This window comes from Podarcis filfolensis (genome assembly GCF_964270895.1).
Source record: "Podarcis filfolensis genome assembly, chromosome: W".
Taxonomy (NCBI): Eukaryota; Metazoa; Chordata; class Lepidosauria; order Squamata; family Lacertidae; genus Podarcis; species Podarcis filfolensis.
Window position 1 is genome coordinate 10,247,766 of NC_139619.1, and position 14,234 is coordinate 10,261,999.

Consider the following 14,234-nt stretch of genomic DNA (forward strand, 5'->3'; position numbering starts at 1 on the left):
TGGGCATCTTCGGCCAGTCAGGGGTGAAGAGCTGGCAAGATCCCCTGTACTGAGCAGAAAAGCAAACTCCTTGGCCTCCGAGATCTCTCCCAACTCTCAGCAGCCCTCACTGTGAGGCATAGTAGAGGAATCATAGAATCATAGAATCATAGAGTTGGAAGAGACCACAAGGGCCATCGAGTCCAACCCCCTGCCAAGCAGGAAACACCATCAGAGCACTCCTGACATATGGTTGTCAAGCCTCTGCTTAAAGACCTCCAAAGAAGGAGACTTCACCACACTCCTTGGCAGCAAATTCCACTGTCGAACAGCTCTTACTGTCAGGAAGTTCTTCCTAATGTTTAGGTGGAATCTTCTTTCTTGTAGTTTGGAACCATTGCTCCGTGTCCGCTTCTCTGGAGCAGCAGAAAACAACCTTTCTCCCTCCTCTATGTGACATCCTTTTATATATTTGAACATGGCTATCATATCACCCCTTAACCTCCTCTTCTCCAGGCTAAACATGCCCAGCTCCCTTAGCCGTTCCTCATAAGGCATCGTTTCCAGGCCTTTGACCATTTTGGTTGCCCTCCTCTGGACACGTTCCAGTTTGTCAGTGTCCTTCTTGTACTGTGGTGCCCAGAACTGGACACAGTACTCCAGGTGAGGTCTCACCAGAGCAGAATACAGTGGCACTATTACTTCCCTTGATCTAGATGCTATACTCCTATTGATGCAGCCCAGAATTGCATTGGCTTTTTTAGCTGCCGCGTCACACTGTTGGCTCTTGTCAAGTTTGTGGTCAACCAAGATTCCTAGATCCTTTTCACATGTACTGCTCTCAAGCCAGGTGTCACCCATCTTGTATTTGTGCCTCTCATTTTTTTTGCCCAAGTGCAATACTTTACATTTCTCCCTGTTAAAATTCATCTTGTTTGTTTTGGCTCAGTTCTCTAATCTGTCAAGGTCGTTTTGAAGTGTGATCCTGTCCTCTGGGGTGTTAGCCACCCCTCCCAGTTTGGTATCATCTGCAAATTTGATCAGGATGCCCTTGAGTCCATCATCCAAGTCGTTGATAAAGATGTTGAATAAGACTGGGCCCAAGACAGAACCCTGTGGTACCCCACTAGTCACTCTTCTCCAGGATGAAGAGGAACCATTGATGAGCACCCTTGGGGTTCGGTCAGTCAGCCAGTTACAAATCCACTGAGTGGTAGCATAGTCAAGACCGCATTTTACCAGCTTCTTTACAAGAATATCATGGGGCACCTTGTCAAATGCCTTGCTGAAATCAAGGTAGGCTACATCCACTGCGTTCCCTTCATCTACCAGGCTTGTAATTCTGTCAAAAAACGAGATCAGGTTAGTCTGACATGACTTATTTTTCAGAAATCCATGCTGACTATTGGTGATCACAGCATTCCTTTCTAGGTGCTCACAGACTGTTTGCTTAATGATCTGCTCCAGAATCTTCCCTGGTATTGATGTCAGACTGACTGGGCGGTAATTATTTGGGTCCTCTCTTTTCCCCTTTTTGAAAATAGGGACAACATTTGAATTTTGTCCTGCTTTTGCTGAGCTACAACAAAGGAGCGCACCCCCAGGGGGCCATGATGTGGTAACCCTGGCGAAGCATTGCAGAGCAACTGAGAAAGCAGAATGATGTTTGTGTGGACAGTCCATTAGAAAGCTGCACTATTATTGCATCGATAGCACATTGCAGAATACGGCCCCCCTCCAGGCAAAAACATCCGTCTGGAGGCACAGTAGCTTTCATTTCGGAGGTTGTGGTTTTACATCTTCCTATTTGTTTATTTATTTATTTATTCAAAATTATTTATTTATTTCATAAAATTTATACACTACCAGATGGTAGGAAACATCAAAGCCGTTTACAGAAAGATAAAACCATAAAATCAGGAAAAACCTACAGTACATTAAACGCTGAAGAAGTGAATACCAGAATAGATCGGAACTCACTCCCAAGGTAAGGGGAAGAGACATGGCTAAGATGGCAGGACAGCTTACTCTATGGTGTTAACCCCTTCATGCACTAATTAGACTGAAGCATGTTGGTTATATGAGACTGGTTATCCCACACAACATGCTCTCACGCAACCCATGCCCTCCAACTGAAAACCCATTTCCTGGACAATATCAACATTGTGTTTTGTGCCTGTGAACTGCACAGTGAATATTTTTATTAGAAAAGAAAACAGCCCGGTGTTTCAGCTTCTCAGAGTTGTTTTATTCAGTGCGCTGCTACAGCTTGTCACACCCAAATCCTCCAAAGGAATCTGCCAAAGTGCTTTTCCAGGCAAAAGGGGGCAGAGGGAGAGAAACCAAGAACCTCAAATTCACTAGACCAGGGATGGGGAATTGTGTGGCCCTCTACATGTTGTTGGATTCCATCACCCCTGACCGTCGGCCATGTTGGCTGAGGCAGAAGGCCATTGGATCTGGCAATATCTGGGAGCCCACAAGATTCCCAGCCTCCACCCTACACAAACAACCAGGCACTCAGCTGTGAGGCATGCCTCTTACCGGAGGGAGGGTCACTCCAGAGGCAGCTGTGGCATGAGGGTGCTGGATCATGCCTTTGTGGGCACATCTGAGGATTAAAGAGGACCCCCTAGGACGCATGCTTGGAGATCTTCCTTACCAGGTGGCTCTCTGGCAAAAGCAGAACAGTACTAACGGCCATATGGAACCACACCTCAAAGCTGGATCAGACTTCCCAGATCCTGTAGCCTACATCAGGAGGAAGACTGGGGCAGCGGGGCCTAGAGTGGGAGTCAGAGCTGCTCTTAGGGCTGCATGTCTGAAGCATGGGCAGAAATCTTTGGGTGTGAGGTTGCATGGGGCTGTCTCTGTGTTTTGGTGATGCCAAGCCGCCAGCCAGCCAGAGGCAGGCAACCAACTGGCTTCAGGGGCAAGCTCCTTTGCAAAGCCAGTCTGACTTCACCGGATGCAATGGCAGAGTGACCATTTGGCCCGTGTTCTGCTTCACTGTGAGATGGCGTGTGTTCCTCAACCCAGAGAACCTCTCGTTCAGGACTTCCGGGTTGGTGCCACTGTTTAATGGCGGATTCCCTCCGAGCTCCGGAGGGAATCGGCTCCGTAGCGTCTGGGTCTGGCCGCTGCGGCGAAGCGGGGACCCTTAAAATCACAGGCGCGGATGCCTGTGAACACAGAGACTCGGCGGGCACCATTTGCGCCCCCCCAATCCGCGACGGAGCCTCTTTAAAGGCTTCGGAACGGAGGCAGGGTAAGGCGTGGTGCTGAGAGTACTCCCTCGTCTACGGAGTGAAGCCGCAAGCCATTGACAGAGAGCGCCAACTTCTTCTAAGAGTGATTGGATTCTAAAACATCAACCCGTGAGTAATACGGAGATTGGAACTTTAAAAAATTTCTTATCTTGGATTTGGAACGAGCGGGAAGGGGCTAAAAAGGAAGTCCACCCCCCCTCTTTGTAAACAACTTAAAGCAAAGGACTGGGCAGCTAAGGTCGAGAGAATCTGTTTCTTGCTTTTTTTTAACAAAAGATCCTGACCTCACGGTTTGGACATTATAAGAAGATATTCTGGAGGATAAAAAGAATTTTGGGAGCTGAAACTACACCCCCCCCCTAGACCCGGGAACGTCCGATGAGAAAGCCTGTTGCATGGAAGATTTTGACAGCTGTCAAGTGAGCTGCTAGTCAGCTAGTTGTCAGCTGGAAAAAGAGAACATTGTTTCTGCTGTTTTTGCTGGTTTATTCGGGATAACTTGTTGAAAATAAGGTTGATACAAAATAACTGGACTTTTGGTTTTTGAGCTGAAAGGAAGATCAAGGAATTAAATCCCCCTAGAGGGGTAACAAGGATACTACATTACAAAAATGGCTGGCGTGTCTAAATTCCAAGCAGAATTGGACAGAGCACTGGTTCTCTTGGGAAACTTACAAGATGAGTACGATGCTTTGTCTACAGAGGTATCGCTATTACACTGGACAGTAAACAACAGCTTGGAGTCTGATAAGGATTTGAAACAGGAAGCCTATTCAACTGAACAAATAAATGAAACCGAAAGCATAGACACGATGGAGCAATATGTTCTTTTTGAAGAAAACGAAGGAGGAGATGGAGGTTTGCAGGAGTTAAAGGAGAGCTACAATATGAGGCCTGACATGATGATAAAAAAGGACAATAAAAACTGGATGCGGAAAGCCTGGTTTGATTGGGAATTTGGAAAATGGAGAGATCCTCTTTTGAGGAGATCTGAAGACCTGAGGATTATAAATTTGTTGAAGGTGGAAGCTGGAGCTGTGGGGACATTTGGATTTGAAAGAAATTTGAAACAAGAGTTGGAATACCCCATAGGCTTTGCTTTTGCTTTTAAGTATGGAGGACTGGCTAGAAGCAACACCGATTCTGTTGGGCCGGAGCCCCTCCGAGACCTGGGGCTTAACATCAAGGTCTATCAAAGAGACCGGCAGAAAGGAACTGAGAGAGACATAAGGGCCTCGGACCTGAGATCTCCAGGCTAAATAAATAATATAAAGACTGATGGATATTGGTTGGGGACTGGAACCGGGAGAAGGGTGGGTGGAGGTTGGGAATCCAAAGGGTACATAAGGATAATTTGCATTGTTTTGTTTGTTTTATATTTTGTTAGTGGTAAGGAAATTGGGTAAACCGTGGAAGGGAAATTTTGGTCGACCTTAGGAAAAAGGTTTAAGAATAAATTAATGAGGTATAAGTATTGATGTGTAATTTTAATAAGGTGAAATTGGTTTTTTTTTTCTTTTTTTTTAAATTAAGTGAAAATAAGGCTGTTAAAAATAAATGGAGGAAATGGAAAAAAGAAGTAAAGTAAAATAACAGTATGTTAGAATAAATGTTTAAGTTAAGGTGAAGAAATAAGTTAAGGACTTGCTGAATTGACAATTTAAATTGGAATAGAAGAAGGGGAGGTGTGAGGAGGTCTGAGAAACAAGGTTGAGGAAAATAAGTATCAGAAACTGTATGTGTTTTTTCTATTTTTCTGTTTAGTTTCGAATATGCTTTTTTGTGTTGTTTTTGTTTGTTGTGTGTTTTTTGAAAATACCAATAAATATTTAATAAAAAAAAAAAAAGAGAACCTCTCGTTCAACGTCAAGTTGGTCTAAGGAAGGAAAGCATAAGAGTTAGTCTTGAATCCCCCCCCCCCCCACATGTGCTGGGAGATGCCTGCACACCGCACATGTAAAGCACATCTCCTCCCACCCACACCCAAAAAGTCCTGGGAACAATGGTTTGTTAAGGGTGCTGGGAATCGTAGCAGTGTGAAAGAGGGGATGGAATGGTGAATACACAGCCCTGCTGAACGCAGAGGGATTTAGCTTTGGAGATAACACATGCATGACCACAATCTTCATGTGAGTTCCTGGTGACCTTCATTTTTATTTATTTTTTTCAAAAAAAATTATTAGTTTTCCACAAATTTTAACCACACAAACAGACAAACAAACAAACATCCTAACCTTATTAAAACCAATCTAATTAACATTGTTAAGCAACGTCCTCGTATCCCCTTGGTTGAATTTCAGTGTATATCATTTTACTGGTTTTCCAAAACCTATATTCTCATAAAATTAACTTGGTCACATAACATCTTTCTTTCTTTCCTAATCTCAGTTTCATCATATAATTTATCACATTACATATTTAAATCCTAAGCCTATTTGATATTTGCAAGCTTTTCCAATTAATTTATCTTAACATATTTAACCAAATAATCATTAAATTTCGTCCATTCTTCCTGGTAGTCCTCCTCCTTCTGATCATGGACACTTCCAGTCAGGTCGGCTAGCTCCAAAAAGTCCATCATCTTCATCTGCCAGTCTTCCACTGTTGGTATTTCTTGTGACCTTCAGCTTAAACACAAACTGCTCTGAAGTGAGAAAAATCCATCACACTCAAACATTCCTGCACAAAGCTGCCCATGGCAAGGTTGCAACACAGGTTGCAACCCTGGAGATTCTGATGTGCAGGAATGGTTTCCTTGAGGGCATGTGCCATAGGGTACCAAACCCACCTTCTATGTTTTGAAGCCCAAGAGTTAAGAGATGAGGAGTCCACCAAACCCCAGCTCAAGCTGGGGGTTGGACTGGAAGGGAGACAAGCTAATGTCCCCAGAATTGGGGGGAAGCTTGGCTAATTTCCAGGTCTAACTGAATGGCACCATGATGTGTGGTCCTCTGATGCATGAGAAAGCTCAGAAGGTAAGAAGAGGTCTTTTCTCCCCACTCCTGATTTCAACAGGTGGCTTGAAGCGTCCACATGGACGGACGGACGGGGACACACACACACACACACACACCCCAGCATGGCTTCAACTTTTAGCACAAAAAGTCTTCAGCCAGATGTCATGGAACCCTTGGGCAGGGGCAACTTATCATTTTATTGATTTTCCATAACAAACAATTAAAAAGGCGGCCAATCTTGCAAAGGAGTGTTGCCATTTAAACTGCTGGTGTGACGTAGGAACCCGAACAAAGAAAAGGAACCAACTACCCAGAGTCTGCTTCCGATTGCCCTTGTTCTCCACCTCCCTCTATCCTAATCAGCCGCAAACAAGAGTTCAGATTTGAAAGCCTTGTTATCACCTCATTCCCTTCAACTAGCCAGCTGCTCTGGCAGATGACATCAGTTCCTTCCCGCTCCCAATATTCCTGCTCCTAACCTGGTTAGCCATAGCCCGGAAGCTGAATCTCAGGGGAACGCCTTTGGGCTGGGAAGGGCTCATCTTTTCTGGGCCTCTTCTCCCCCTCAGGAAGGGGTGCTTGGCTCCTGGCCTGTGAAATGCGCTCAAAATGTAAAGATGCCTTCTTTCCAGGGAGCCAAGGGAGAAGGGGGAAATTTGAAATACCTCCAAACCTTCCCACGTCAGAGATGCAGGAGTTGCGTCACCTCCAACTTCCTCAGGGATGAAGCAGCTTCAAATATATAAAAGGATGTCACATAGAGGAGGGAGAAAGGTTGTTTTCTGCTGCTCCAGAGAAGCGAACACGGAGCAATGGTTCCAAACTACAAGAAAGAAGATTCCACCTAAACATTAGGAAGAACTTCCTGACAGTAAGAGCTGTTTGACAGTGGAATTTGCTGCCAAGGAGTGTGGTGGAGTCTCCTTCTTTGGAGGTCTTTAAGCAGAGGCTTGACAACCATATGTCAGGAGTGCTCTGATGGTGTTTCCTGCTTGGCAGGGGGTTGGACTCGATGGCCCTTGTGGTCTCTTCCAACGCTATGATTCTATGATTCTATGAAAACGAAACATCCCACCTGGGCACGGTTTCTGAGAGAGCAACAGCAGAAGACCCAGACTCTGGCAAGATGAGCATTTGCCCAGTGGATTCTGGCCGGTCCATGAGGGCAGACAAGGGATGGCTGCAGTGGCCGCCAGCCCCTTCCCACTCCATCTCAGATACAGAACGCATTTGCTCTGCCACTCCTTGGCTCTGGCGCCACCTACTGTTGGCCTCCTTGCCTTCCACCCTCCCAGTCCCAATGAGCACCATCCACCCCTGGTCCAGAGGCGCAGAGCAGTAGTTAGGTGATCTTGCGCCCCGGCAGAACCGTCCAGATTGCGCCCCCAGCCACGGACAAGTTAGCTCTTCTTTCTGCCTCTCCTCCACACACCCCCAACCATTCAATTCACCCTGGAAATACAAGTATCGAAAAGTAAAATGTTAGAGGTTTCCCCCCACCCCATAGCAATATAATTTGATTCAGCTAGCTGGTCAGTCTACTTTCGGTTTCACTCCTGGCTCCTTGTTAAATTAATACTGCATCAGAAACCCCCCAAGCAGATATCCAAAGTTATTTGGCATTTCTCCAGTTGTTAATGAGATGTTTCTTCTAGTCCAAGGGAGTCTTTTGATCTTCTTCCAGGAAACCAAGAGTCGAAAGCCTTGATTTTCCTTTTCTTCTTTTCCCAGTCATTTCCACACAGTTAGTCTTTATTAGAGTTATTAAAACCTTATTATATTAACAAATGCAATTTTTTTTAGTCTCCCTTGCTTTCCTGCTGACCTTCAGCTTAAAGACAAACTGCTCTGGAGTGAGAAAAATCCATCACACTCAAAAAGCCCAGCTGGAGGGACCTGGAAGTGTGCGCGGAAGAGCAATTTTGTAGTGGGTTTGTTGCACAGAAGAAGCTGAGCACCCGATTTAAACAAAAAATAAATAAACAATGTAGTATGTAATATGCATAGCATGTATCCAGGAAAAATAGAGCTTGCAAATTTTCTAATACACATGGGTCATCACTTCTTATTGCTGAGAATAAATTGAGGATCTTGTGTGACATTGTAATGATTCTGATTCTGATTATATTTAGACCCCACCCACCCAGCTGGGATTCTCCAACCACAATTGTATATTGCCACAGAAAGAAATATTAAAAATTAAGAAGTTTCGTTGTTTGCCCACAAATCTTTCCCTATAGACCAATATTTGGATTCTTCTTGAACATTCTACACAGTTTGAGGAAGTTCCAGGCAGCTGTAAAAGTTATAAACAGTTCCATGAAGTTTTAAAAAGTGCTCATAGTTATGAGTAGTAACGTTACATGTACGATGTTTCCAACTTTTCATTTTGGGGCAACCTTTTTCCATAACTGAGAATACTTAGTCCCTTTTCCAGTGTTTCTAAGCAAAAGTGCATCCCTTTATGATACAGGAAACTCTTTTGGGGGAAGAAAAGAAAATTCCACAAGTCATACCCCTAGTGCCCACACAAACACACAGACACGCCTTCTTGGCACTGCCTGCTTTCATCCACTTGCCTTGGGATATGTGTAGAGGGTGCTTCTGAGCATGTACAAAGTACCCCCCCACACACATACGAAAACCCTATCTCCACCGGCTTATCACACAGCTCACCCATGAGCATGCCTGAGTCTGGATGTGCAACTGGAGAGGGTGAGGGGTGTGTAGAAAAACAGTCGCCCTGAACCAAATTGGAAAATTGCAATGGATAGAGGGGGGGGGGGAGGATTAGATTCTCAATTATACTCTCTATTGCTTCATGTAGGTTACCAATGGAACCCCTGAAAAAGATATGGCACACAAACGATTCCCAAGGATGGGAATGAAATTTGGGAATCGCAGCCCTTAAAATTTGCTTCCAGATTTCTTTGGGGAAACTCCTTGAAATTATTGCACGGATGGGAGAGCAGGAGCTGGTCGCTCGCGCATGCGCCTGGCAGGGACCTGGCCTCGTCGTGAGCAGCAGAGCTTCCAGCCGTGGGGCTCACGGCGGACTCCCGAGAAGGGCACGGAGACTGCAGCGCCTGCTGTCGCTTACTCCAAAGTAAGTGTGTACGCACTTACCTGGGACTAGTTGGCCCGATCTGACTCAGTGCACTTACTTCTGAGTAGACATTTAGGGGAGGGGGTGAAATGTTGCGTGTGCCTGTTGCGCCAACAAGGAGAGGGAGCTTTCTTGCAGGAAAATCGCCAGGAAAGTGTTATGATTACACCTGTTGCTTGAGAGAACTGCCAGCACGCAAGGAGGCAAGGTGCGCGCCCAAAGGGTGGCAGACCCGTGTATGCCTGCGCGTGTGTGAATGTGAAGTTGCGTGCCGTGGGCGAGAGACGAGACCCGCAGCCAGGGAGAAAGTGTGGCTCCCACAGGCTGGAAGGGCTGTGTGTTTTCTCATGGGAAGCGTGCAATGCAGGGAAGAGGCGCTTGCCCTCCGAGGATGCAGCAGGACATGATACAAGAGGGAGCGCGCCAGGCACAGACGGCAGCAGAGGCTCCCTCCGAAAGCGAGGGGCGGGGATTCGTCTTCTGAGGGTATAGGCAGCAAGGAGCCAAAGACAGCTCCTGAGCGTGCAAAGGGAAGGCAGGGTGGTGTGGCGGATAGAGAGCTCGCCTGAGACCTGGGAGGTTGAACGTGGGGGCCGACCTGATCTTACTCAGAGCCTGCAGTTCTATGATTCTTGGAGAGCAAGAGAAGAACTTTTCCCTACCCACTTTCTCAATGCCATCCATATTTTTTTTAAAAAAATCTTATATATATCGTACAACAGATCTTCTCATCTTATACAATATTTTAGACTTCCGTCAACAACTCTGATGATTTCCCATTCTTTATCACTTATTCTGCATTTCTTAATTTCTAGATTACATTTACCGTAATTATCCTTAACTAATAATGCTTTTCGTAGACTTTCTTGCAGTATTTCAAACTATCCACCTTACCAAACTTCTTGCAGTCCTACTAGCGTAATCTGTTCATCACAATTACTTTTCAAATAGTTCATATATTTACTCCAGTCTTCTATGAATCTCTGATCCTGCAGGTTTCGAATCCTTCCTGTTAATTTATCTAATTCTGCATAGCCCATCAACTTCACCCTCCATTCTTCTTTCGTTGGTAGTTCTTCTTGCTTCCATTTTTGTGCCAATAATATTCTTGCTGCAGTCATTACATATAACAACAACTTACAATCCTGTCTATTAATATCATCTCCTACAATGCCAAGTAAAAATGCTTCTGGTTTCTTAATCAATGTCTGTTTCAACATCTTTTTCATCTCGTTATATATCATTTCCCGGAAGCTTTTCACTTTTTTAAATTCCCACCACATGTGATAAAAAGGGCCTTCCTTTTCTTTACATTTCCAACATGTATTACTTATTTTATACATTTTAGCTAATTTTACTGGGGTGATATAACACCTATACATCATTTTCATCACATTTTCTTCCAAAGCATTGCATGCAGTAAATTTTAATCCTTCCTTCCACAGTTTCCCCCAATCTTTTAACTGTATATTATACACAAAATCTTTGGCCCAGTGTATCATAACCGACTTTACCTCTTCATCTTTCAAATGCCATTCAAGCAGCAATTTATACATTTTAGACAAAAAAAAAAAATATTATTCAATACATCAATTTCAAATTTTGATTTGTTATCATCAAATCCTTTCCCCCTCAAATCCTGTTTAAACATTTCATTGACTTGGCAATAGTGCAGCCAATCACTTACATATTCTTTAACCTAAAAGAATAACCACTTTAACCCAAGTGGTTAGCACGCTGTCCACCAGCCCAAAGAGTGCTGGATTGTCTGTGTGCCGCTTGTTCGCTTATGGTAGTCTGTTGTATCATACACAGAGCTACTCTCTCAACCGGAAAGGAGAGTAGAACACTTCAAAATGAATAAATTAATCAGCCACAGGTTTGCTTGATCTATAAGTGATACGTTGTGGTCTTAATATTGATCCCTTAATTGGTCTAGGGGTTTTCAATTCAGCTATGCAGTCTTAATATTGATCCCTTAATTGGTCTAGGGGTTTTCAATTCAGCTATGCAGTTGTTCCCCTTCATGGATCACTGCCTTGCCGTGGCGAAGGGGCTTGAAGAACTCAGAGAAGCTATGAACTATGCCGAGCAGGGCACCCAAGATGAACAGGTCATAGTGGAGAGTTTTGACCAAACGTGATCCACCTGGAGGAGGAACCGGCAAGCCACTCCAGTATCCCTGCCAAGAAAACTCCATGGACAAAGACAACAGGCATATAAAAGTTATGACGCTGGAAGATGAGCCCCTCAGGTCGGAAGGCATCCAACATGCTACTGGGGAAGAGCGGAGGACAAGTACAAGTAGATCCAGAGCTGATGAAGCGGCTGGGCTAAAGCCGAAAGGACGTTCAGTTGCGGATATGCCTGGAAGTGAAAGGAAAGTCCAATGCTGTAAAGAAAAATATTGCATAGGAACCTGGAATGTAAGAACCATGAACCTAGGTAAGTTGGATGTGGTAAAAAATGAGATGGCAAGAATAAATATTGACATCCTGGGCATCAGTGAACTAAAATGGACAGGAATGGGCGAATTCAGTTCGGATGACCATCATATCTACTACTGTGGGCAAGAAACCCGGAAAAGAAATGGAGTGGCCCTCATAGTCAACAAAAGAGTGGCGAAAGCAGTACTGGGATGCAATCTCAAAAATGATAGAATGATCTCGATACGAATCCAAGGCAGACCTTTTAACATAACAGTAATCCAAGTTTATGCACCAACTACTGGTGCTGAAGAAACTGAAATTGACCAATTCTATGAAGACTTACAAGACCTTATAGAAGCGACACCAAAGAAGGATGTTCTTCTCATTATAGGGGATTGGAATGCTAAAGTAGGGAATCAAGAGATAAAAGGAACAACGGGCAAGTTTGGCCTTGGAGAGCAAAATGAAGCAGGGCAAAGGCTAATAGAGTTCTGTCAAGAGAACAAGCTGGTCATCACAAACACGCTTTTCCAACAACACAAGAGACGACTCTACACGTGGACATCACCAGATGGGCAGCATCGAAATCAGATTGATTATATTCTCTGCAGCCAAAGATGGAGAAGCTCAATACAGTCAGCAAAAACAAGACCTGGAGCTGACTGTGGCTCGGATCATCAGCTTCTTATAGCAAAATTCAAGCTTAAATTGAAGAAAGTAGGAAAAACCACTGGGCCGGTAAGATACAATCTAAGTCAAATCCCATATGAATACACAGTGGAAGTGAGGAACAGGTTTAAGGATTTAGATTTGCTAGACAGAGTGCCTGAAGAACTATGGATGGAGGCTCGCAACATTATACAGGAGGCAGCAACGAAAACCATCCCAATGAAAAGGAAATGCAAGAAAGCAAAGTGGCTGTCCAATGAGGCCTTACAAATAGCGGGGGAGAGAAGGCAAGCAAAATGCGAGGGAGATAGAGAAAGATACAGGAAATTGAATGCAGATTTCCAAAAAATAGCAAGGAGAGATAAGAAGACCTTCTTAAACGAGCAATGCAAAGAAATAGAGGAAAACAACAGAATGGGAAGAACCAGAGATCTGTTCAAGAAAATTGGAGATATGAAAGGAACATTTCGTTCAAAGATTGCCATAATAAAGGACAAAAGTGGTAAGGACCTAACAGAAGCAGAAGACATCAAGAAGAGGTGGCAAGAATACACAGAGGAATTATACCAGAAAGAAATGGATGCCTCGTACACCCCAGGTAGTGGGGTTGCTGACCTTGAGCCAGACATCCTGGAGAGTGAAGTCAAATGGGCCTTAGAAAGCACTGCAAATAACAAGGCCAGTGGAAGTGATGGTATTCCAGCTGAGCTATTTAAAATTTTAAAAGATGATGCTGTTAAGGTGCTACACTCAATATGCCAGCAAGTTTGGAAAACTCAGCAGTGGCCAGAGGATTGGAGAAGATCAGTCTACATCCCAATCCCAAAGAAGGGCAGTGCTAAAGAATGCTCCAACTACCGCACAATTGCACTCATTTCACACGCTAGCAAGGTTATGCTTAAAATTCTACAAGGAAGGCTCAAGCAGTATGTGGACCGAGAACTCCCAGTGCAAGCTGGATTTAGAAGAGGCAGAGGAACCAGAGACCAAATTGCAAACATGCGCTGGATTATGGAGAAAGCCAGAGAGTTCCAGAAAAACATCTACTTCTGCTTCATTGACTATGCAAAAGCCTTTGACTGTGTCGACCACAGCAAACTATGGCAAGTTCTTAAAGAAATGGGAGTGCCTGATCACCTCATCTGTCTCCTGAGAAATCTCTATGTGGGACAAGAAGCTACAGTTAGAACTGGATATGGAACAACTGATTGGTTCAAAATTGGGAAAGGAGTACGACAAGGCTGTATATTGTCTCCCTGGTTATTTAACTTATATGCAGAATTCATCATGCGAAAGGCTGGGCTGGATGAATCCCTAGCCGGAATTAAGATTGCTGGAAGAAATATCAACAACCTCAGATATGCAGATGACACAACCTTGATGGCAGAAAGTGAGGAGGAATTAAAGAACCTTTTATTGAGGGTAAAAGAGGAGAGCACAAAATATGGTCTGAAGCTCAACATCAAAAAAACGAAGATCATGGCCACTGGTCCCATCACCTCCTGGCAAATAGAAGGAGAAGAAATGGAGGCAGTGAGAGATTTTACTTTCTTGGGCTCCATGATCACTGCAGATGGTGACAGCAGCCACGAAATTAAGAGACGCCTGCTTCTTGGGAGGAAAGCAATGACCAACCTAGACAGCATCTTAAAAAGTAGAGACATCACCTTGCCAACAAAGGTCCGTATAGTAAAAGCTATGGTTTTCCCAGTAGTGATGTATGGAAGTGAGAGTTGGACCATAAAGAAGGCTGATCGTCGAAGAATTGATGCTTTTGAATTATGGTGCTGGAGGAGACTCTTGAGAGTCCCATGGACTGCAAGAA